Genomic DNA, 25,216 nt, shown 5'->3' with positions numbered 1-25,216 from the left:
AGAAGTTCATAATGGATCAAGCAAAGAAAGGGTTCTTGCTTGTGTTACAAGGTGTGAAGTTGAGTAAGACTCAATGCCCGACCACTGCAGAAGATAGAGAGAAGATGAAAGATGTTCCCTATGCTTCAGCCATAGGCTCTATCATGTATGCAATGCTGTGTACCAGACCTAATGTGTGCCTTGCTATTAGTTTAGCAGGGAGGTACCAAAGTAATCCAGGAGTGGATCACTGGACAGCGGTCAAAACATCCTGAAATACCTGAAAATGACTAAGGATATGTTTCTCGTTTATGGAGGTGACAAAGAGCTAGTCGTAAATGGTTACGTCGATGCAAGCTTTGACACTGATCTGGACGATTCTAAATCGCAAACCGGATACGTGTTTACATTGAACGGCGGAGCTGTCAGTTGGTGCAGTTCTAAACAAAGCGTCGTGGCGGGATCTACATGTGAAGCGGAGTACATAGCTGCTTCGGAAGCAGCAAATGAAGGAGTTCATATCCGATCTAGGTGTCATACCTAGTGCATCGGGTCCAATGAAAATCTTTTGTGACAATACTGGTGCAATTGCCTTGGCGAAGGAATCCAGATTTCACAAGAGAACCAAGCACATCAAGAGACGCTTCAATTCCATCCGGAATTTAGTCCAGGTGGGAGACATAGAAATTTGCAAGATACATACGGATCTGAATGTTACAGACCCGTTGACTAAGCCTCTTCCACGAGCAAAACATGATCAGCACCAAGGCTCCATGGGTGTTAGAATCATTACTGTGTAATCTAGATTATTGACTCTAGTGCAAGTGGGAGACTGAAGGAAATATGCCCTAGAGGCAATAATAAAGTTATTATTTATTTCCTTATATCATGATAAATGTTTATTATTCATGCTAGAATTGTATTAACCGGAAACATAATACTTGTGTGAATACATAGACAAATAAAGTGTCACTAGTATGCCTCTACTTGACTAGCTCGTTGATCGAAGATGGTTATGTTTCCTAACCATGGACAAAGAGTTGTTATTTGATTAACGGGATCACATCATTAGGAGAATGATGTGATTGACTTGACCCATTCCGTTAGCTTAGCACTCGATCGTTTAGTATGTTGCTACTGCTTTCTTCATGACGTATACATGTTCCTATGACTATGAGATTATGCAACTCCCGTTTACCGGAGGAACACTTTGTGTGCTACCAAACGTCACAACGTAACTGGGTGATTATAAAGGTGCTCTACAGGTGTCTCCGAAGGTACTTGTTGGTTGGCGTATTTCAAGATTAGGATTTGTCACTCCGATTGTCGGAGAGGTATCTCTGGGCCCACTCAGTAATGCACATCAATATAAGCCTTGCAAGCATTGCAACTAATGAGTTAGTTGCGGGATGATGTATTACGGAACGATTAAAGAGACTTTCCGGTAACGAGATTGAACTAGGTATTAAGATACCGACGATCAAATCTCGGGCAAGTAACATACCGATGACAAAGGGAACAACGTATGTTGTTATGCGGTCTGACCGATAAAGATCTTCGTAGAATATGTGGGAGCCAATATGAGCATCCAGGTTACGCTATTGGTTATTGACCAGAGACGTGTCTCGGTCATGTCTACATAGTTCTCGAACCCATAGGGTCCGCATGCTTAAAGTTTCGATGACGGTTATATTATGAGTTTATATGTTTTGATGTACCGAAGGTTGTTCGGAGTCCCGGATGTGATCACGGACATGACGAGGAGTCTCGAAATGGTCGAGACATGAAGATTGATATATTGGAAGCCTATATTTGGATACCGGAAGTGTTCCGGGTGAAATCAGGATTTTACCGGAGTACCGGGGGTTACCGGAACCCTCCCGGGGGTTTAATGGGCCATAGTGGGCCTTAGTGGAGAAGAGGAGAGGCGGCTATGGCAGGGCCGTGCGCCCCTCCCCCTCTAGTCCGAATAGGACAAGGAGAGGGGGGCAGCGCCCCCCCTTTCCTTCCTCCCCCCCCCCTCCTCTTTCCCCCCTTCTCCTAATCCAACAAGGAAGGGAGGGAGTCGTACTCCCGGTGGGAGTAGGACTCCTCCTGGCGCGCCTCCTCCTGGCCGGCCGCACCTCCCCCCTTGCTCCTTTATATACGGGGGCAGGGGGGCACCCCAAAGACACAACAATTGATTTGATCTTTTAGCCGTGTGCGGTGCCCCCCTCCACCATAGTCCACCTCTATAATACTATAGCGGTGCTTAGGCGAAGCCCTGCGTCGGTAGAACATCATCATCGTCACCACGCCGTCGTGCTGACGAAACTCTCCCTCAACACTCGGCTGGATCGGAGTTCGAGGGACGTCATCGGGATGAACGTGTGCTAAACTCGGAGGTGCCGTGCGTTCGGTACTTGATCGGTCGGATCGTGAAGACGTACGACTACATCAACCGCGTTGTGGTAACGCTTCCGCTTTCGGTCTACGAGGGTACGTGGACAACACTCTCCCCTCTCGTTGCTATGCATCACCATGATCTTGCGTGTGCGTAGGAATTTTTTTGAAATTACTACGTTCACCAACATGCATCACGTCAATCTTAATTTGATTGATGATTCCTTGAAGCGGTGTGTGCGAGTTTTCAAAAATTCTGCCATTTCTTTCCCTCCATATACTCCATATAATTAGTGGTACCATAGTGTTCATGGAATTCCTTCTAGGTCCATGGACTCTATTTCCGGCCTCTTGCCACCAATCCCAGAAATCAGGAGCATTTTGAGGGATGGCGTCGCTTAGATTTGCCCAAAGAAGCACTGAACTCCAAATGATGGTCACAACACTACAATCCATGAAGAGATGATGAACTGATTCTTGCGCAATGTTGCCGAAACAACATGCAACATTATGAGGCAAATCACGCTTAGCTAGACGGTCCGCTGACCAGACACGCCCCTTGACGACCAGTCAGGGAAAGAGCTTGCATTTTAAAGGAGCCCAAGCCTTTCAAATGGTGCAAGAAGTATTACACATAACTGATGCAGCGAAGTGCACTTTATAAACAAATTTCACCAAGTAGGTACCTTTAGAATTCCACGACCAGAACCATTTGTCCTCAGCACCATGTATGATTTGAACTTCAGAGATCGCCTCCCATAAGGTTAAGATCTGATGAAAAATGCGAATGTTTATTTTTCCCTTTATGTCCTTATCCATACTGCACTAATCATTGCATAAGGACATCAGAATCTAACGATCAGATGATCTGCATAAGGATCCAAGTATATGTGAAGATTTAGATTTAATTACTACTTGGATCCTTATAATATTGAAAGGCAACAATCAACTAGCAGTCTAGCTACATGGATCGGATCCTCTTTGCTATCCCCACGCCAGGATGGATAGATAGGATATGCGGCGGTCCCAGTAATGCAGATATGCAGATGCACTTTGCCCAACACAGGGAGGCAGCAGGTAGTACTGAACCATGCTAGTGATGGATTATGGATGGGCTTAGGCCCATATACGACAATAATCTCTAGTTAATCTCTAAGGCCCATGCATGTGTACGACAAGTGGTGGGAAGTGTGGGAAGTTTAGTCCCATACTGCTACAGTAAGAAGAGTCAGACCTCTTTATAAGGGCTGCTTTATCACTTGTTATTGGGAGCTTGGGAATACGAGCTGTACACGCATGCTGCTCCTCCTTCGCCGCCCGCCTCGCCTCGCCACGGCACGCCGCGCGCGCCGCGGGTTGCGGGAATGAGGCGAGCCGAAGCTTATTTTTGCCGCTCAGGAATGGTTAATTAATTGTTCACTCACTCCCTCTCATACAACCCTAGCCGCCACCTACTGAGAACGGCAATAAGGTTTTTGGGGAGCGTCTCGACGCGACTGCTCCCGATCCGTCCCCGTCTTTGTCCGCCTCTGCTTCCACTACTTCCTTTACATCGACTCCATGGCTGACGACGAAGTCGCCAAGAAGAAGGCCTTGGCTGATGCCGAGGCTGCTGCTGCCGTATATATGCTGTTCATAGATGGTTCGGTTCTATGTACTGTACGTGCTCACATGCTTAGGTATCAGTATGAGATGCATACCGTATTTGCCATGCGTACTGTTTACTCGTGGATTAGATTAGTCGGAAAAGTGCTAATATTTCCAACAGCTAGCTCAGTGAACATGGCTGATGAACAAGGTAAATTTCTTGCGAGACAACTCGAAACGATTCCACTTGTTCAATCGTTCAAGGCCAGCCAGGAGCGGTGTAACAACAGCGCTGCGGCGTCCATGATGGAACTGGATGGCGGTCTTGCGACCATGGCGGAACTGGATGGTGGCGGTGCCCTAATCATCACCGCATCACCGCGGAAACGTGGGCTTGATGCGGACGCCGCGGGACAGCCCACATATCCCACATATCTGGCTGCTCTATCCACGGGCGTCCATGAAAGTTGATTATTTGGGTTTTTATGTGGGCGCCGCGGGCAGCCCGTGTCCACTTGCAGCCTTAGCTACAAGAAGATCGATGCTCAGTGTCAGTAGTAGACACACGCCACAAAGGGTGCACACATGCATCAACTCATACAAGTGTAACATGTCACTTTTAGGAGTGCCAAGACCCGTAACGCCGCACCCCAGTGGCGGAGCTTGGGCTGAATTTGTGGAGGGGCAATGGACTAGAGGGGCAAGAAACATGCTTTTAGGCTGATTTTAATTGGACATATGGGCTGAATACTAGAGGATATTCGCTAACTTTCTCATGGACTAGGGGTGGGGGGAGCGATGGCCCAGGTTGCTCTTACAAAGCTCCGCCACTGCCGCACCCTACCAGTCACACACACAGTACCGAGAGAGATCGCCGAGCAATGATCCGGCTAGGGCTGAGGCTGGGGCTGGCATGTCTTTTGCTTCTATTCCAGGCGTCTGTCTGCCTGCGCTGTGGATTAGCAGTATGTCATCTTTAGACTCCACTTTAAAAGTTTGACGTCATTGTCCCATTGGGTGTACTCAGAGAGTATGTTCCGATCCAAAGCATGCATGGAACTCAATGATTCACATGCATCGAGATGTAGGGACCTCCCATCCAATTAATTACTCTCTCAACACTCCAACTCAGTCATTTCGTGTTCGTAGCTGCTAACAGCATTCACCGTCGAGCGTCCCAAACCCGTCTCAAACGCCCAGGCAAACGACCCCTCATATCCAGCCCAAATTTGAGGTGGATATGCGGCGCTCGGATGTGTCCGCCACATCGTCCTCGGTCCACATTGGCCCATCCGACCGCACATATAATCCTTCCCATTCGCTTGCCAGACCAAACCCTAGCCACTTCACTTCACTCCCCTCCGCCACCCAAGCTCCCGTACGACGTTCTCCGGCCTTCTCCGGCATAACGGGCAGCGGATCCGAGTACTACACCTCCATATCCGTCGACTCCGAGCTCATCCCACGCAGCCCTGACGAGGAGATGGCCATTCGTCTTGCGTTGCGCCGCTCCCGAGAGAAGGCTCGTATGAGGCAGTGCTCGGACTCCATCCGCCAGGAATCCATTGGGTCCGCTCAAATGGTGCATGGATCCCGCGCTAGGTGTGCCATCGCTGCCTCGCTAGATGCGGTGCGACCTGTCTGGCGTCCGGACGTGGTGGCGGACGTGCAACCCCTCTGGTGTCCGAACGCGGTGGCGGATGCACAACCCCTCTATTGGCGAGCCGAGGCCATGGATGCACCATGGGTGTCATCCGATGCAAACATGACGTGGTGTGCCCACCGTGCGAGGCTGCGGCAGCCCTCGCGGTGGTGGGAGTTGGCGAGGCGCAGTCGCATTCTCTGGTGCCCCATATGATGCACACCACTCCGGATGCCGCAACCGCGTCGTGGTGGATGTCGCCATCTCGTCCTAGGACCGATCCATCATCGATCTGATGTCCATCGGTACTGTCCAGGTTCCGGGCTCCGACGAGGAAGAATAGGGCATGGGAGATGGCGACGCCTTGAGTCTCGTGAGCCGGCTCGTTCCCATGCCCTACCCTACCTTACCGGTGCCGAACCAACACTTTGGTAAGCGCAGCCGGCCTCCGGACATGGACATGGCGGAGCCGGACGGGCTCCGCTTAGAGATCAGTTTACCTTGCATGTAATAATATGAATTTAAGATTTTCAAATATCCGATTGTAGAATTAAATATTTGAGACATCGTAAACTCCGTTGAGGGCGGATTTGATAGGTCCGATTGTACATGCTCTAAATTCTCCCGTAAAAAATAAATAGGCTCTAAATTCTGCCGTACGCGTGGCGTCGCGAGTCGCGACGAACAACCAACCCGCAGCAGAGCCCTGGATGGAGATGGAGAGCGCTCACCGCGACGACGACCTCTCGCCGGAGGCGGTGAGGATGCTCGGCGAGATGGCGCTGCGGGATCGCGAGGAGGGAGTGGAGCCCGATCTGTCGGACGAGTAGCTGCGCTCCAACGACCAGCTCCAGCAAGACGAGGTATCCCCTCCCGAAACTCCGTGCTTCGCCCTAAACCTCGTTACTGATAAACCCTTGGACCGATTTCGCACTGCAAATCCCTCTCCTGGTCGCGGCGTCCACTGAATCCTCCAAATTTTCCAAAGCTCTTGTGTAATTTCAGACCGCAAACCCTAACAGTGGAAGATAGAGGTCGCAGAAAAACAGGAATATCCATTCAGTTTTTGTGATTTGGAATAAGCTGCGACTTCGACTGTAAGATCCAAGTACTTTGTTGCTCTGACGTTCAGCTAAGCAGGTTCCAAACTGAAAGCATGCATACAGTAGTATGCAAAAGTTGGTTTCAGAGTTGGAGTGGCACTTCCAGATTTCTGGAATGCAGGATATTTAGAACAGAGGAAGCTCTGACATTGGGTATCAAACAATATGTGAATGGTTTCATTCACAAGTTAATTCCCGCCCTTTCTGTCAAGTAGGCTACTTTTTCGGGAACGCAGTCCGGAATAAGCGTTCCTGTGTATATAGATATCTTCGATGCTGTCATTTTGACATGTCCGCTTCAACCCCTGTTTCGCCTCCCAAAAAGCAAAGTTGGCTTGACGAGGGCATTTGAGGAAGCGGGAGCAATAAAACCAAGAATCTCTTTCTTTTCTTTGATTACATAGGATAGGAGTATTTACTTCAAGACAAAAACAACATAAAATTTCTTATGCCAAACAACCCATGTTCAGAAACAGAAGATGAGTATTGGTCGTCTCAAACTTGGATGTAAAAAAGTTATAGTGAATTTCAAAGAGTAAATGCCGAGGTAATCTTATTCTGTGATATCTTATTTGTTTCTTAGATGTTAGCTCTGGAGGCGATTTTTGGAGACAAGATCTGCATTTTTGGTGAAAAAAAGGCTGGACCTCGGTCTTTCCAGGTAAAACTTTTTAATTGGCCCACAGGGTCCCAGGAATCAGTAACTATCATCGACACAAAAAAAAATCATGATGCTTCCTTTCTCAATTATTTGCAGATCCAGGTGTATTGTGAAATTCCAGATGGTATCACTGTAATGTTAGAACCATTCCAGGGTGATGATGACGACCCAAAGAGCCAGTTCCTTGAAAACTTCAGTGTCGAGCACTTGGCTCCGCTATCACTGACATGCCTCATGCCTCCATCGTACCCAAGCCATCATCCTCCACACTTCACTCTCGGTGTACAATGGTTGGATAATGTGAAGGTCTCCTCCCTTTGTCACATGCTCGACTCGATCTGGGCGCAACAAGCTGAATAGGAAGTTGTTTATGAGTGGGTGCATTGGCTGCAGAGCTCTATGCTTTCTCATCTTGGTTTTGATAACGGAATAGTCGTACGACAGCCTCATATTGCGGTTGGTCCTGTGGATTTTCGGGTTGTGGGAGAGATTTTGTCTGCAGAGTCTGTCGTTCAACAGTTGATCAGCTACAATGAGGAGCAATGCCATGAATCCTTTCTCCACGGGCTTCATGCCTGCATGATTTGCTTCAGCGAGTACACAGGTAACTTGAATGCTCTAGTGGTAACTTGAATGCTCTAGTTGATGCTCGGGGTACTCTTCCTGGGGCTCATTTCTTGCACTATGCTCAGCATTATGATATCTCTATTTTTTTCGTCTGAATATGCTGTTTTCTGCACATAGTAATTTTTTCAGGACTTACTATTCACATTTCAAAATATATACATTGGATGCCGAATTGGGGTTCCATGATTTAATGAGCACGAATTCGAGCCTATATTGGCCAGAATTTGGAAATAATATCACATAACTAGAATCTAAATATTTGCTCAGAATTCATTTCAACTATTTAATACTCGTCAAGGCACAACATTTTAAACCTGACAAAAATATCATTTTTCGCATATTCGTCAAGGCACAGTTGAGCCTCTACTAATTATGTACAGCAATAACAAATGCAGTGTCCATGTGTCACTGCGTTTCACTAATTATGTACACAATTGAGCCTCTGCTAATTAAACCAATGGACCATTCAAAAGCCTAAACTTACCATAGATAATCATGTCCATGTTCACTCTTCTGTGAAATAATCAATTAATCATGGGGATCTAAGTTCCATCATGTCAGGAGACTGGATCTTGTAAGAACTAAATCTTTGTCTTTTGATTACCCTCAGGCGTTGATTTTGTAAAGCTTCCATGCCAGCATTACTTTTGCCAGAGGTGCATGGAGACTTACTCAAGGATTCATCTCAAGGAAGGAACAGTACTAAAGTTGGTGTGCCCTGATGACAAGTGTGGAGGCATTATTATTCCTCCTAATCTATTGAAGAGATTGCTAGGAGATGCAGATTTTGAACGGTGCGAAAGGTTGATGCTTCAGAAGGCTCTAGATTCAATGGCTGATGTAGCATACTGTCCAAGATGTGGAACAGCTTGCCTGTTAGACGAGGATAAAGCCGGATGCTCCAATTGCCTCTTCAACTTCTGCACCCGCTGCAGAGAGCCTTGTCACACAGGGAGGAGCTGCATTATTCTTACTCCAGAAGAAAAACTTCTCACCTTACAGGTAGTAAATGGATCTAGGAGTACTATGTCATACTCTCTTCGAAGTCCAGCTAAACGCTACAGAATCTCTCGTTTGTCTCAATTCATTATTAGCTGTGACCTATGAGTGTTCACAATCAGAGCCAAGTCCAACTTCCAACATATTAAAAGCATTTTCATAAAAGAAAAGGCTTATTTTTTTCTTAAGAATTTAGTAAAAAACAATTTCAAACTTTAGGCCCAACATATTACAAGCATGGATATGACCCTATGGTCACACTGGCTGCGCTCTTCTGAGCTCAAAGACCACGCACTGCTGTGGTGTGATTTCCTTTCTTCGCATTGAATAAGCGCGCCTTTATAAGACATTGCCTCTCGGAGATTTTTGGAAAAAAAAGGCATCAAAAAATATTCAGATGGAGAGCCTCCCCCTATGAAAGTTTCAAAATATTTTTTTCCAAGCTTCAGTGTTAATAATTGAACCATGTGTCCTACTTAAGTGCTGAACAAGAAAATTTGGGATGAGGGTGTGTAGTAATAGCACGTGCCACTGGATATGTCTCCCTACCAAATTAATCGTTGTAGAACTGATTTCCTTTGGTTAGTAGAGAAAAGGCACTACAAGTTTTTTCATTATATTTTCATTTTGAGGGGAACACATTCTTGTACATAAGGTTATTGTATAACATGATTTCCCGGAAATATATGTCTGGTTGATTAATGCAATGATGAACGATTACAATTATCAATGTGATGTTTGTTTTATACAGGAACAGTCAAGGGTGCGCCAATGGAGCAAAGGCGACATTGACAGACGAATCAACTTGGCAAATGAAATATTTAGCATCAAGGAAGTCCTCCGTTCTTCCGTTCCATGTCCTCATTGTGGTATCGCCTTCATACGTGTGTCTGGCTGCAACCACATGTTTTGCAGAAACTGTCACCGTGAATTCAACTACTTAAATGCTAGGAGGACAGAGACTGTAAGGGCACTTGATTTCATTACAGTGAATACGGTGCAGATTGAACGAAAAGTACTGAGTCTACCCGTCAGCATCAGACAGTATCCATGCCCAAAATGCCACCGACCATATCCCAAGGTAATGTTGATGTGGCTTTGAGATATCGTATGGATTTAAACATCAATTTTTCATCTGATGTTGGGGAATATTTCACTGTATCTGATATGAGCAGATGGGAAACAACAACCACATCTTGTGCCTGGCATGTCAGGTTCATTACTGTGCTCTGTGTCGGAAGGTGGTGCGGAAGATCTCGGAGCACTATGGCCCCAGAGGATGCAAGCAGCACACTGTCGACCCTGAGATTGTTAGAACAAAGAACAAGGATGACTCGGGATCAGAACTTCTGTGAAATGAATTAGAGGTCAAGCACATTAGGCTGTTCTTATAGGTTTATTTTTGTGCAGTTACACACATATATACAGTTTGGAATAGGAATAGTTACACCTACAACCTATTTTTATGGAACATGTTATTGAAGGTCAGTGACCCTCTGGATAGACTCAATTGACGACATTCGTTTTTTTAGGTTGGGGAGCATCAGTTATATTGTTCCGATGCCTGCCAGATTCAGTACAACACACTGTTCAAGGAATTAAGGTTTGTTGCTTGTTTGCCGCTGTCACAAGTTTTTTTTACGTAAATGATATCTGGCGAACGTTAGCCAAGAGGCCAACCCCAGCGAACGCCTTCCCTGCTGTTGCACGTATCTTGGCACAAGGCCGATGCCATATGGATCAGCTGGAGCTGTTTGCTGATTCCCGTTTCCTGACGAACATTCTCTTTTTTTTTCTCTAAAAAAAATGCAGGACCAAGGTGCCCGAGGAGCGGGCGACCTCTTGCGTAAGGGGCGGCCGCTTATCACTCAACTAAAGTGAGGGGTTGTGACTTGCGTTTAAACTGCTATATGTATTTTAAAGATATTTTTTAATTTGATTTCCCCCCGAAAATCCAGTTTTTTTTTAATTTTCAAGGAACAAAAATCCCAATTTTTAGAGAGGGGGTATTTTCTAAAGTTTCCATGTGCATTTTAATTATAGGTAGCACGGCAATTCTTTTTTGTTTTAACCATGCCATTTTTTGTCTTCCAAAACATGGCAATTTTTAGGTTTTTTTTGTAATGCCCCCAGCAAGCTTTGGGAAATTTTATCACTTATTCATTGCAATTTTGGAAATTTCTTCTTACTTTCACATATGGCAATTTATTATTAAGAGCATGATCTTTTAATAATTAATAACGTGGATATTATTTAGAGGACGACAATTTTATTATTAAGAACATGTCATTTTTATTATTAATAACATGGCATTTTTTATTAAGAGGATGACTTTTTTATTATTAAGAGTATGACATTTTTATTATTAATAACATGTCAATTTTATTTTTAGGAGGATGTCAGTTTTATTATTAGTAGTATGATAGTTTATTATTTGATTTGAGAGCATGACATTTTTATTATTAAGAGGATGTCAGTTTTATTACTAAGAAGATGCCAATTTTTAATTGGCATTGCAATTTAGTTTTTCATTGGCATGACATTTTTATTATTTTTTGGCACCGTGGACCAAATAAATCAAAAAAATTATATGATGGCATTTTGTTTTCTGTCCATGAAAAAAAGGAAAAAAAATTCTTCAACATATGGCATTTTTTGCACAGTGAAATATCTCTACAACAAAAACCATAAAAAAAATTTGTAGATCACACGACACTTTTTCTAATCATACCATTGTAAACTTATAAATTAGAGAAATGGCAGTTTCATAAAGTTGCATGTCAATTTTCATATCTTTAGATCATGGCAATTATAATTTATGTTTTCTCTATTTTTTATAATAAAACATGTATTTGTTTTGTTCATGACATTTAAAAAAATAGTTAACTGGGCCTATGGGTCAATCGGAGGGTTTGCCCTGGCCCTCCCCCCGGCGAAATCCAACGTGCTGCCGCCGCACCTACGTTAGTTCTTCTCCAAACCACTGCCACCCCAGAGCTGCCGCTTGCTTCCCCGGCACCATTGCTTCCTCGCCATGCCTCCGAAAGAAAGGGCACGACCGAATTAAAAGGGGTGCGCCGGTGCCCGTCCGGCAACTACGCGTTGAGTTCCAACATGCCAGCTAGAGGTCTTGGCTCGACAAGAACTCGACTGGCGACCTTGCTGCCCGCTTGTACGGCGTTGCCGTGTGGAGGCTCAACCTCCCCCGCTCGAAGCTCAATGTCTAGTAGATTTAGTTTTGGGCCGATGCGGAGCTTGTCAGGCCTTCGGTGACAATCGAGTCGAGCCCGATCAAGCCGGCTCCTCGCATTGTTGTCGACAAGTGGGACAACATCCGAGAGAGCGGCGAGGAGGCCATGGCGGCGTTTGCTAGGGCACATTCGGTTTATGTGCAAGCCGAAATGGAGTTCTACTGTAAAAAGGACACCGAAAAGCGCAAGAACGACGACGAGGCAGTGCCTTCGTCATCACAGGGCTAGAAGAAGAAGAATGCAGGAGCCTCCGGTGTGGTCAATGTCGATTCTGACGGCGAGAGTGATGGGTCCGATGATATCGACTGTGTAGTGATCGTAGTTTAAGTTGGTAGTTTGAAGTGGCAGTGTCATATTTGAACTATGTTTTCCATATTTAAACTTCGGTCAAACTTTGTTTGAAATATGAAATATGGTCGAAGTAGTTCAAACATTAGTTAAAAAAATGATTTTGTTGATCTGGGTGCCTTATTTATAGGGCTGCTGTTGGAGACGACGCTTGCTCGTACCCAAAAAAATACGTTTCATGCCTAATTTTTTTACTCCACCCTGTTTTCGTGCTAAAAAACAGGGCTGCTATTGGAGTTGCTCTAAAGTAGTAACACTATGATTAGTTGAGAAGATGATTTTTTTACTCCACCTGGTTTATGTATGCATTTTCAAACTTTCCATATGTTTCTTTTTTCGTTTTGGAACAAATTCTTGTACCTAAGGCTATTGTATAACATGATTTTCCTGTAATATATGTCTGGTTGATTGATGCAATGGGAATTGATCACAATTATCAATGTGATGTTTTTTATACAGGAACGGTCAAAGGTGCGCCATTGGAGCAAAGGCGACATTGGTAGACGAATCAACTTGGTTAATGAAATATTTAGCATTAAGTAAGTCCTTCGTTCTTTTAGTTCCGTCCGCATTGTGGTATCACCATCATACGTGTGTATGACTATGATCACATGTTTTTCGCCGTGAATTCAACTACTCAAATGGTAAGAGCATCTATACTCGAATGGAAACCCCCCCCCCCCCCCTCCCTTGTGGTATCACCATCATACATGTGTATGCCTGCAATCACATGTTTTTCAGGAACTGCCGCCGTGAACGTGAATTCAAGTAACCCCCTCCCCCACCCCACCCCCCACGCGTAAAAGTCAGTCTGTGGGTGTGTCGGACAACGCCGGCCCGTCCCCTCGAATGTCCTCCGGACAACCACCCCCCCCCCCCCCCCCCCCCACTTTTGAAATCTCAAATTCATGCAGACACATGGACGTTAACCATTACACGTAAACAATGAATACCACACACAAATTAATATTATCCATATATAATAATACATAGTTCAAACATAAAATTTATTCGAAGTGCATAATTGAAACATAAAATTCATTAATTTCTAGCATGGGTCCACATATACTCCACAAAATTATTGAGTAGTTCCATTAGCACCCGTTGATCTCGAAGTTGTCGATGCATATCTAGAAAGTTCACAACATGCTTTGCGTCTTATTCCGGGAGGCGGGCATGAACTCGAGACTTCTCAAAATCATGCGTGTGGGCTGCCCCTTCGCCCTCATCCTCCACAATCATGTTTCACAAGATTACAGAGCATGTCATAAACTGCCAAAGTGTCTCCAGTTCTCACATCATTGCATCTCCACGAACAATACCCCAACGAGCTTCGAGCACTCTGAATGCCCTCTCCACATCATTCCTAGCACCTTCTTGCATTTGTGCAAAGAGACATTGTTTTCTACCTCGGGGATTGGATATAGTCTTCACAAACAACTTCCCACCAAGGATAGATACCATCGACAAGGTAGCATCCCATTTTATAGGTGTGCTCGTTGACGGTGTAGTTTCACGCATGAGCATCCCATCACAAAGTCTCTTGAACAATGAGATCGTTGGAACATATTTATGTCATTTGATAATCAATCATGCCAAAGAAAACATATCAAATGCACAAGTCCTTGGGTTCCCTGCTTTAAGTATGATGATGACCTCTTTGGTGTGATCTTGGTACTGACTGCGCAAACCTTTTGACCAGTTTTTTCATTGATAATGCATGCAATCAACTAAACCGAGCATATCCAAGAAACATCTTGATGGTCCAATTGCCAAAATTTTCCGTGTCCTCCATAGTTTGTTCTCTCACGTACTCTGGTCCGAACACCTTCACCATATTGTATGCAAATTTCACCATAGTCTGTAGGCATGTGGTCGCTCCCATCCGGATTTCAGCATCAATGCCATCCGCGACTTTGCCATAAGCAAGCATCCCGAGAGCAGCCGTGCATTTCTGCAAAGGACAGAAGGAAAGTTGTTCGATAATCCTTCCTTAGCTTGAAATAGTCATCAGCCTCTTCCACGATATTCACTACGTGCAAGAACAAAGTTTCACTCACCCGAAAGCGACGTCAAAAAAACCTTCATGGTATGTTGGGTACGATGTGTAGTAGTCCTTGTAGAGAAGTCATGCGACAGAGATCCTATCACGGAGAATAACTCTCCTGCTCTTTATCGAACCCTTGAAGTTAAGAACATGCTCCTCTTGCTTCTCCAATTCTCCCTGGATGCTCATTATTATCATCATCATTTCAGCATCTTTGTCGTCCGAATCTGACAAGTCAATGAATTCTTTGTATATGAATTCGCCAATGTCCTTCCCATACTCATCATCCGGCGAATCCATCATTTACGTACAAATGAGCAAAAAAAGAAAAACTGCTCGTACATTTCATCAAACACATAGAGGGCGAGGTGTATGTCCAAATGAGTTGGACGTACCGGCGCGGCGTCTTGTGGCGGCGCGAACGGCTGCGTTGTGGATTGGGGCCTCCGGTGACGGTGATATGGGTTGGAGACGACGACAGAGCTAAGGTAGCAGTGGAGCTAAGTTGGCGGCTGTGCGGGTGAGGCGGAAGAGAGGAATGGAAAAGGACAGGTCGGGGATGACTCGAAAGGATTTTGGATGGCCCCCTCCCATCAGTCCGACATGGCGAACGCATCAGACATGCGAACGTTTGGCCCAGACGTATAGGAAAATTTAAGTGGTTCGGTTGTAGATGCTCTAAGTAAGAGCACTTGATTTCATTGGAGTGAACTTGATACAATGAAGAATGGATGAAGGTCCGCGGGAGCGGCGGTGGCAGTTTCTATTATTGCTATTTTCTGGCCTGTAATTATTCTTTCACTAGTTTTGAACATTGTAATAGGGAAGTGAATAAGACCCATGAACTTGCTAGGTTAGCAAAATTTTCGGCGACAAAGGGATTGATTTGAGGAGCCTATGGACGATATTGTATCTCTCCTTATAGAAGATGTAACCGTTATTTCTAATTAACAAATTTGTGTTATTTTCCAAAAAAAAAAAACTTGGTTTCATTAGAGTGAACGCGGTACAGATTGAACTAAAAGACCTAGTCTATCCGTCAGCTCCAGAAAACATCCATGCCGTTTTCAAAAAAAAGAAAACATCCATGCCGAAAATGCCGTCCATCATATTCTAAGGTAATGTTGTTGTTGCTTTCAGATATAATATGGATTTAATCATCAATTTTCCGTCGCAAGTATCTGATATGAGCAGATGGGAAACAACAACCACATCTTGTGCTTGGGATGTCAGGTCAACACGTCGTGCACCTGCATGACTGCATCCCCCTTCTCCGCCGGCAGTGACGGCGAGCTCTGCGCCCAGTACAGGTTCAGGGTGATCAGGGTAAGGTTGACCGGGATCAGTTATAAGGTACTATCAGTTTTAGGGATTAAGGGCTTCGATTCCAATGGGACTCGTAAGCGTTCAAGATTTTTTTTTTTCATACTTCGATCTCCTGTAAAAGATTTGCTTCCTAAAATCCAATCCGGGAAGTAGGAAGCACGGATCAGAAGGAAATCCTCTCCGATTTTTGTAAGCAGCCCCGCCAGGCATGGTAATCTCAAGACGTTCGTTTCCAGAGGTCCAGATGCAAATCCATCTCCGACTCCGAGCAGTAGTAATATATTAGCCCGCCGGAAATCGAACCAGAAAACAAGATCCCGCCGGCCAGACGCATACATCCAGCCGAGGGTAGATGTCAAGGAGGAGATGGACGGCTGCAGATCCCACTCCCACCACCATCACCAAAAGTGACGATCGCGATACCAAGCCGTTACTTGAAGCTGCAACTCCCGTTCCCATCAACAACACAGGCTATGGTAATGTCGACGCGATGACCGGAGGCAAATCAGCCGACCAATCAGCCATGGAGTCCGATGAGATGGCCGACGAGGAGAAGCAGCACATGATCGAGCCGACCAAATCCGACGGCGAAGCTGCGGATCTCTCTCCCACCATCACCGAAAGTGACTTCGGCTACGATGTAGATGTTGATGAGTGCCGTGCTACCACGTTCGATTCAGACAAGCTGTTACTTTTAGCTGCAGATCCAGTTCTCAACAGCATAGGTTATGGCAATGTCGATGAGATGGACAGAGGCAAATCGGCCGAGCAATTAGCCATGGAGGCCGAGGAGATCGCCCATGATGAGAATTATTTCGCGCAGTACGCTGAGGCCCGGGACAAGGAATGGGCTCACCATGGTTGCTTCGGAGACATGAGTGAGTAACCAAATATCCTGCATGCTTTTCTCACTCGTTTTTGTTACACTTCAATAATAAATTTAAAAAACAATTTGAAACGATATCCAAAAAATCTGAAACTTTCCGACATCAAACATGATCAAATGTTTTAGGTTGTTGCGAAATTTCATCTACAAGCTAAAACAGTTTATCATGTTTGATATCGCCAAATTTCAACAAAAAAATTGGATGTCGTTTTATATTGTTTTTTTTCGATTTATTGTTCACCTGGGTGTAGTATACCAGGAGTAGAAAATCTGAAGCTGGGGATTTAATAGTTAGTTTATATCTAGTAATTGTTCATGTTTGAAAGATCCCTAACACAACTTAATTAATTTCTATTGGATGAAATGCAGCGACATTGAGCTCCACGCAGTTCACACACTTGCTACCTGGTACCAATTCATACGGTACTGGATTCCCGCCCACCCTGCAGATCCTCTCCATCAAACTCACGGAAATAAAAGGTGGATTGGAATGGCCATTGCTGGTGTACGGTGTGGTTGCTGTCCGAGACACCGTGGATCACAATCACAACCTTCTGTTTGCTCGTCATCGGAGCGAGTGCCAGAGAGTCGAGAAGGACGTACGTGCACTACCTTTGCTCTTCATTTACTTTTGGGGTATATGCATTACCTTGGCTCTCTCGTTGATTAGTGGCTAATGGTAATGGGTGCTTGCAGCATCCTTACTTGCGCTTGACTGGCCCGTCTCGTGCAATTGTGTTTGAAGACAGTGTTATCTTTGAAATCCAACTGAAACTAAGAGGCAACACAATGTCTCAAGATAGAGCTTTGCTCACTGGTATGAAAAATTACCACGCAGGAAAGGGTACAATTAGCTTTAAGAACTGCTTTTGTACGGCAGAGGTAAGTTTGGAGGTAATTCAGCAAACAGTCCAGGTCACTATCTTGGGTGTCCGTCTCAAAGGGGGGCCATGGCCTTCCATATATGGAGGTAGAGTTGTTTGCTTCGCACCAGAGATCATTGATGGTCAAGTCACTGGCAGACCTGATGCCCAGCCTGGGGAAGTGGTGCTACTTGATTCTCGTTGTGGAGCAATGCCTATGGCTTCGGCTGGTTACCTTCTCATCTCAAGGCAGGTTGTTTCTGTAGAAATTCAAGGCAGCCTCAAAGTTGTCTTGCAGACTTACTCTGCATCTGGTGATATCGATTCAGAAACTCAGGTATGCTTCGCACCCGAATATTCGAACCCTCGTGTGACGACATGTAAGCTTAGTGGTGTTGAGGTGGAGATGACTGTTGCTTGGTCCCGTATGGTCACGGAAAAGGATTATATCACATCACGGGGCTGGGTACTCGTCGACAGACACCAAGTGACATTATGACTAGGAGGAGTATATATGAAGCGAGAGGCCAACGGCAACCAAAACTTGGCTCTCTCCTTCGTATTTCTGTAGCAATTAGCTATGTAAGTTGTGTATGGACAACAGGTCGATGTAATCCAACTATTTTGTATCGACAATAACTTGTGCTATCATCCAACTATTTGTGTATCCACGGTAACTCTTAGGTTACTTCTTCTGAATTGGTCAGCGGTGTGGACAAGTGATCGGAGATTCATATAAAAAGAGGCCTGTTAGGCCAAGTTTTAGGAGTAAATTTATGTATCAATCAGCTTTGTAAGACATCCAGCTATTCGTGTACGTGCACATCATCATACTCTTCTGATGATAGAGCAACAATCTAGCAAACAAACATAGTAAAGGATGTGTACAACATATTAACCACAAATTGAAGATGAGGATGTATCCCAAATTTCACACTTTTGGAAAAGTGCTAATCTCCCTTGAAGAGGTGCAAGAGCCCTCTCGAAAGCCGCCCTATTCTCTTTGAGCGTCCCACAAAAGAAAGGACCTCAATCCACTAATGGTTCATCAAACACAATGAGCACACACACCCTGTATGACTAGAATGCACACGACCAACATCAAGCCGCACACACGAAGAATCACGTCAGCAAAGAGCAAAGTCATACAAGACCAAAGCTATAGTTTGATGGATGGAAAAAGAAAGCCCTGAAGCGATCAAAATGACGATTGACGAACAACAACAACAACCATCTCATGACATAGCAAGGATGACGAGATATGTTCTCTAGCAGTAACACCTCTAAAGAAGGGAATGGCGCCAAAGCGTCGCAGTTGCCATTGTTGCTCCAACGAGGACGGGGTGGTAGGAGGCGACCACTAAGGGTTTGGGAGTTGTGGTTACTAGATGGATTTAGGGTGGAGCCACCTTAACATGATTTACTTTGCTGGTATGCAATCTTTATTTTTGTTTTTGCATTCTTACCTGTATCTACTATTGCTACCATTATTTTTACCAGCTTATGAGAGGGTGTTATTCTTATAGTTGGTTTAGTGCATTTTCAGGCTCTGGCGTGGCGTACAATCAAAGGAATAGGACGCCCAATATGGATTTTGACGTAATTTTAATTTTTGCTGGTTGTTTTTATCTTTGTTGTCTTTCATTGTATTGCCCACGGGTTTCCTTGAAAAAAATATAAGTTACAGTTTTGCTAAAGCACATCTAGATGTGCCCTAAGTATTGCACATCTAAGTCCTATATCATTAATTTTACACAGAGATTCGTGCAGGCATTTTCTTTTGTCTTTTGTCTTCCCATTCTAGTTTGATTGAGTCACTTAGATGTGCAATAAGTAAGGCACATCTAGTAGTTATAAGATTCCCTTTGATATCTTTTCTAAAAAAACACTATTGATCTGATGGAACATACACGTGTACTAGCCATAGGGCCAGTTCGGTCCTTTCCGGTGTCTGTAAATGCAAAAAGGAAAATGAAATCAATCAAAGAGAGGAAGATGGCATGGTAATCAATGTGTTCACGAGTTGGATGGTAATTTTAAGAAGCCCATCTTGATGGTGGCAATTTTGCAGAGCCACATGTTCAAAACGTCGAATATTCAACTTTCTCGTTGTGATCTGCGTGCTAACCTAGGGAAAATAATTTGGACCGCATACCCGGCTGACGTTCCCGGGGAGGGAATCCAGCGTCAAAGAATCGTTTCGTAGGTGTTTGGTTGGAAGGGGATTGGAGCGGATTGCAGAGGATTAAATCCCCTACAAGTCAACTTCCCCCTCAATCCCCTCCAAACCTCTTCAATCCTATCCAAGGGAGGTTTAACCCAACAACGGGGGGGGGGGGGGAGTGTTTTGGTGGGAAACGACCTCGCGTCAGAACCTTTGAAGCTATTAAAAACAACACATGATAAGGAAAATTGGGCCCAAACAAGGGCCCAACTTTAGGACCACACACAAAATGGACAAAAAAGCGAAAATAATTGCATCCGACTTAATTAACTAAAATATACAAATTTGCCATCCTTTTTTATAATAAAACTACCGCATAGCCAATAATTCTAAATAATATATATTGTATACATTTTGATGTGTATAGATGAAAACTTGCCAATGTCCAGGAAAATAATTCACCATAGCTCTAAAATTTAATTTTCCATGACATCTAAATTTCGAAGTCATGGAAAATTTGCCTATTAAATAATAATAAAATACATACAATAATTTTTCCATGATCTTATATTAAAAATGGCATGCTCTATATTTTTTGTCATAACATATAAATCACCTGCACTGACAATAATTCTGGCATGGTAGAAAATAATAAAAGTGCCATGTAATGTACCAAAACTTGCCGCGGTGAAGATAAAACATTGCAAACATATGCAAAGATCATGTGAAAAATAATTGTCCTGGTTCTGAAAATAAAATTTTCACGGGTCCAGGAAAAACTAAAATTGTCATGATTCTAAAAGTAAATGTGTCATGGCTATGAAAATAAAAATGTCATGTCTTTGAAAATGAATTTGTCATGGTCTAGGAAATAAAATTTGGCATGGTCCATGAAGAAACTAAATTGCCGTTGCTCTAAATATAATTTTTGCATGGGACTGAAAATAAACTTGCAATGCTCCAGGATTAACTAAAGTTGCCATGGCTACGGAAATAATTTTTTCCATCTATTTGGAAATAAATTTGCCATGGTCTAGCAATACAATTTTCCATGGTCTATGAAATAAAAAAAATCTCTAATTCATGGCATATGTCAAAAACATTATGTCATGCAAAATTTAGAATTTTTGTTCTCTATGGCAAATTCGAAAAGAACATAGTACATTGACATGGCAAATTAAAAACTCCTATGAAAAAATAGAGATCATAATAGTACATTGATATGGCAAACGATGCCTAATTCATAGCAATTTGCCATGGTCTATTAAATTAAACAATCTCTAATTCATGGCAAATGTAGAAAAAAAATCTATGAATTAGAGATTGCTTATCATGGAAAATTTAGAGGTCTCAAATGCATGGCAAATTTAGAGAACATAGTACATTGACATGGCAAACAGTCTTTAATTCACAACAATTTGCCATGGTCTATGAAATTAAACAATCTGTAATTCATGGCAAAAGTAGAAAAATCTATGTCATGGAAAATTGAGAAAAAAAATCTCTAATTGATGACAAATTCAAAAAGAGCATATTACATTGACATGGAAAATATAAAAAAAAAATCTTTGAACATAGTACATAGTGCATTGACATGAAAAACGATCTCTAAATTATCCATGGCTATGAAAAATAATCTCTAATACATGGCAAGCGTAGAAATATTTATGTCATGGCAATTTTATAATATTTGTTCCCTAATTGATGGCAAATTTCGGAAGAACATACTCCCTCCGATTGTACTAAGTGTGCGTCAACTAATTTGGATCGAAGGGAGTAGTACATTGACATGGCAAATTAAAAAATGATATATTTAGCATTAAAAATGCCGAAACAAATTATATTGGTCACATGGAAAATGTATAAAATTTATAAAAGGAGTCACATGGCAACTTTAAAAAACTGTTGCTATCTAAAATTTGCCATGATTATAGATTTTTTTTTGTAAATTCCCATATACCCCAATGGCAAGTATATATAAACAACATGGCAAAAAGTACACAAAAATATGGAAATATTCAAAAACACATGACCACTAGTTCATGGAAAAATGTGGAAAAAGTTTATTCCAATGACAATCACGGCAACCTTATGACTTGCCAATTGCCATGATGAAAATTATTTGAAAAAATAAATGTCATGGTGATTATAATGAATATGACATGTTAATACTTGCGGATTCACCATGATCTAATATAAGTATTTGCCATTTTGATTATAATGAAGTTGCCAGCGTGAAATTTATCTGAAAATTTGACATATGATGATTATAATGAGTTCGCCATGCTAAGACTATTGGATTCACCATGATGGAATGTCGAATTTGTCATTGTGATTATAATGAAGTTGTCATGGTAACACTTTAATGAAAATTTTCATGTTGATTATCCTAAATGTGCCATGCTAAGGCTATTGGATTCATCATGATGTAATGTACTTATGTGCCATTGTGATTATAATGAAGATTCCATGGTAAACTTATTAAATAAATTCGCCATGCTAAGACTAGTGGATTACCATGATGCAATGCAAGTCTTTACTGATTATAATCAGGTTACATGGTAAAACATTTTTGAAAAATTGTCATAATGATTTTAATGAATTTTCCATGGTAAGACTAATGGATTTATCATGACCTAATGTGTATTGTCCATTGTGATTGTAATGAAGTTCCCATGGTAAAACTTACAAAGGAAGTTTGCCATGAAAACACTTAGTTGGACAAAAAAATGTTGACATGCTAAGATTAGAGTTGCCAAAATATCCAAACAGTAAATTTGCCATGATGATGATAAATTAGCTAACTCGGAAAAATATTTTTCCTGTTCTATACATCATAAAGATTCCATTATATGTAATGGACCACCGCTCTGATGTGGGTGCCTAGATAGCAAATTGCCATCTACTTCTTCGATGGCTCGATCAGCTGCATAAAACATTTGCAAAAACTGTAAAAGGTCGAGAATATTCAGTTATGCACCTTCTGCAACAAAATTTATTATTCCGGCTTGGCCGAAAAGATCTTCAACAGAATCACCACTTGCAGAATAATTGTGCACCAAAAATATGATTAACCTTGGATGCGTGAGCTTCACAATGCAATTCACCACCCCCTCAGGAAAATGGAATGAGGGAAGAGTGCTTGTCAGAAACCAAAAACAACGAGTGTCATACATACATCCATAGATGGAAAAAATAGAATGCATGATATGACGATGTTTGCCATCCGTTTTGGTAGATACAAGGACGAGTTCAATGCCCCCCCTGTATGGGGGCTGGAGCAACAATGCATGCAACTCGAGATCCTCCAGCTGCGGGTCGAGGACGCATCGTGAGCTCACGGGGTTGCACGAGAAGCTTCAGATCTGCCGGATAGGACAAGCGCATTGACAGTGGGAGTAGGGCACAACAGCGTGACTACTGGCAGGAGCATGTAACAACACTATGTAGAACTCATTCGGTAGCACGAGGATCTCCAAAACATCGTGTAACTAGTAATTAAATGAGGGCTTGGCCGGAGAGGTGATTAGATCGGAGGGGAAACAAGAAGGCGAGTTTACCCAGGTTCAGGCCCTCTCGGTGCAGGTAAAAGCCTACTTCTGTTGTATGTATATAGCGATAGAGTGTAGAAAGTACAAGTATCAACCAAGGGATTCTAGATGACCTATCGACTATACCAGGCCCCGCCGGCTTATATAACACACCGGGGGCCCTAGGGTTACACAACCTAGTCAGCCACGTCGATGGAGGGGAGTCCTCCACGGATCCGTCTTCCCAGACTTGGACGACAAGGCTTTCGGAGTCCTCTTATAGAACACCAAGGGCCGCCCGTAGTGACCCAAGGTGGAAACCGACCTAGGTGTCCTCGCGTCGGCCCAACAGGCCAGCAACTGACATAGTGAGGCACCCTTGGGCCGTTACACCGTCAGCAGGAGTAGGGCACAACGGCCCGACTATTGACGGGAGCATGTAACAACAAGATGTAGAACTCATTCGGCACCAAGAGGACCTCCAAAACATCATGTAACCAGCAACGAAATGAGGGCTTGAGCGGTGCCACACTCATCTCAAGGTCCACCGCATCCTAGGAGCAGAGTCGATGACAGAAGCAATTGCGCCAATCGCCTAGTGGTTGGAGCTCTACCACATGAGGAACACGTTCACGTAGGCAATGAAGAAGAAACATTGGTCGTCGTGCACCTCCATGATATGTCCATTTTGCATCATAATTAGCTGCTTTTATTTATCTTATTTCAATGCTATATACACAATATGATGCAATTATAATGCCTTTTCTCTTCTAAAATGCAAGATACATCAAAGAAGGGAGATTACCGGCAGATGGAATTATGGCCTAAAAAAGAAATAGCAAAGATAGCAATTCTCCAGAGCTCAAAATGGAGTGTGGATTTTTAGAGAATTATTTTGGAGTATATGAAGAATTTTGGAATAAAAATATGCCAGAGGGGCCCCACGAGCTAGCCACATGGGCAGATGGCGTGGCCACCCCCTGGCCGTGCCACTTGTCCATGTGGGGCCCTCGTGGCTCCCCCCATGTTCTTTGGCCATAAATTCCTATTTGACCTAGAAAACAATAAGAAAAGAGTTTCGGGACTTTCCACTACCACCCCAAGGCGGAACCAGGGAAGGAGCACTTTTGCTCTTGAGCGAGTGATTCCACCGGGGATAATTCCCTCCAGGAGGGGAAAATTGAAGCCTTCATCATCACCAACATTCTCATCATCGTGGGAATCATCATCTTCATCAGTATCTTCACCAGCACCATCTCATCTCACAACCATAGTTCATCTCTTGTGTTCAATCTTTGTATCAAACTTTAGATTGGCATCTGGGGGTGCTAGTAGTCTTGATTACATATTGTAGTTGACGCTAGTTAGTTTAATTACTTGGTTGAATATTAGTATGTTCAGATTGTTAATCATATATTCAAACCCACTGATCATGTTTAATAAGATGAGTTGTGAGTATTTCTATTGTTCTTGAGAATATGAGAGAAGTCTTGTTATTAGTAATCATATGAAGTTGATCACCGTTCAATGTTCTGATATTATGTTGTGTTGTTCTTCCTCTAATGGTTTTATGTGAATGCCGACTACATGACACTTCATCATCTTTGGACCTAGGGAAGGCAGCATGAAATTACTTTGTAGATGATGGGTTGCAGGTGTGATAGAAGCCTATACCTCAGTTTATGAATTGTTCCGCGAGGGACTGTTTTGGATCTATATGTATAATGCTATTGTTACATTTATTTTAATTACTTCTCTTGTAATCATAAGAGGTGTTTGTTCCAGTCGACCCACATAACACTTATCAAGGCAATGAACATG

The 25,216-nt window shown here is 43.3% G+C and overlaps 1 pseudogene; it reads left to right on the top strand.

Moving 5' to 3' along the window:
* Positions 1-6,074: 6,074 nt before the first annotated feature.
* LOC109770717 (uncharacterized) lies at positions 6,075-13,250 on the top strand (annotated as a pseudogene).
* Positions 13,251-25,216: the final 11,966 nt, after the last annotated feature.

This window comes from Aegilops tauschii, chromosome 2 (assembly GCF_002575655.3).
Source record: "Aegilops tauschii subsp. strangulata cultivar AL8/78 chromosome 2, Aet v6.0, whole genome shotgun sequence".
Lineage (NCBI taxonomy): Eukaryota > Viridiplantae > Streptophyta > Magnoliopsida > Poales > Poaceae > Aegilops > Aegilops tauschii.
The sequence above is the reverse complement of the archived record's forward strand: the minus strand, read 5'-3'. Positions and strand labels throughout refer to the sequence as shown.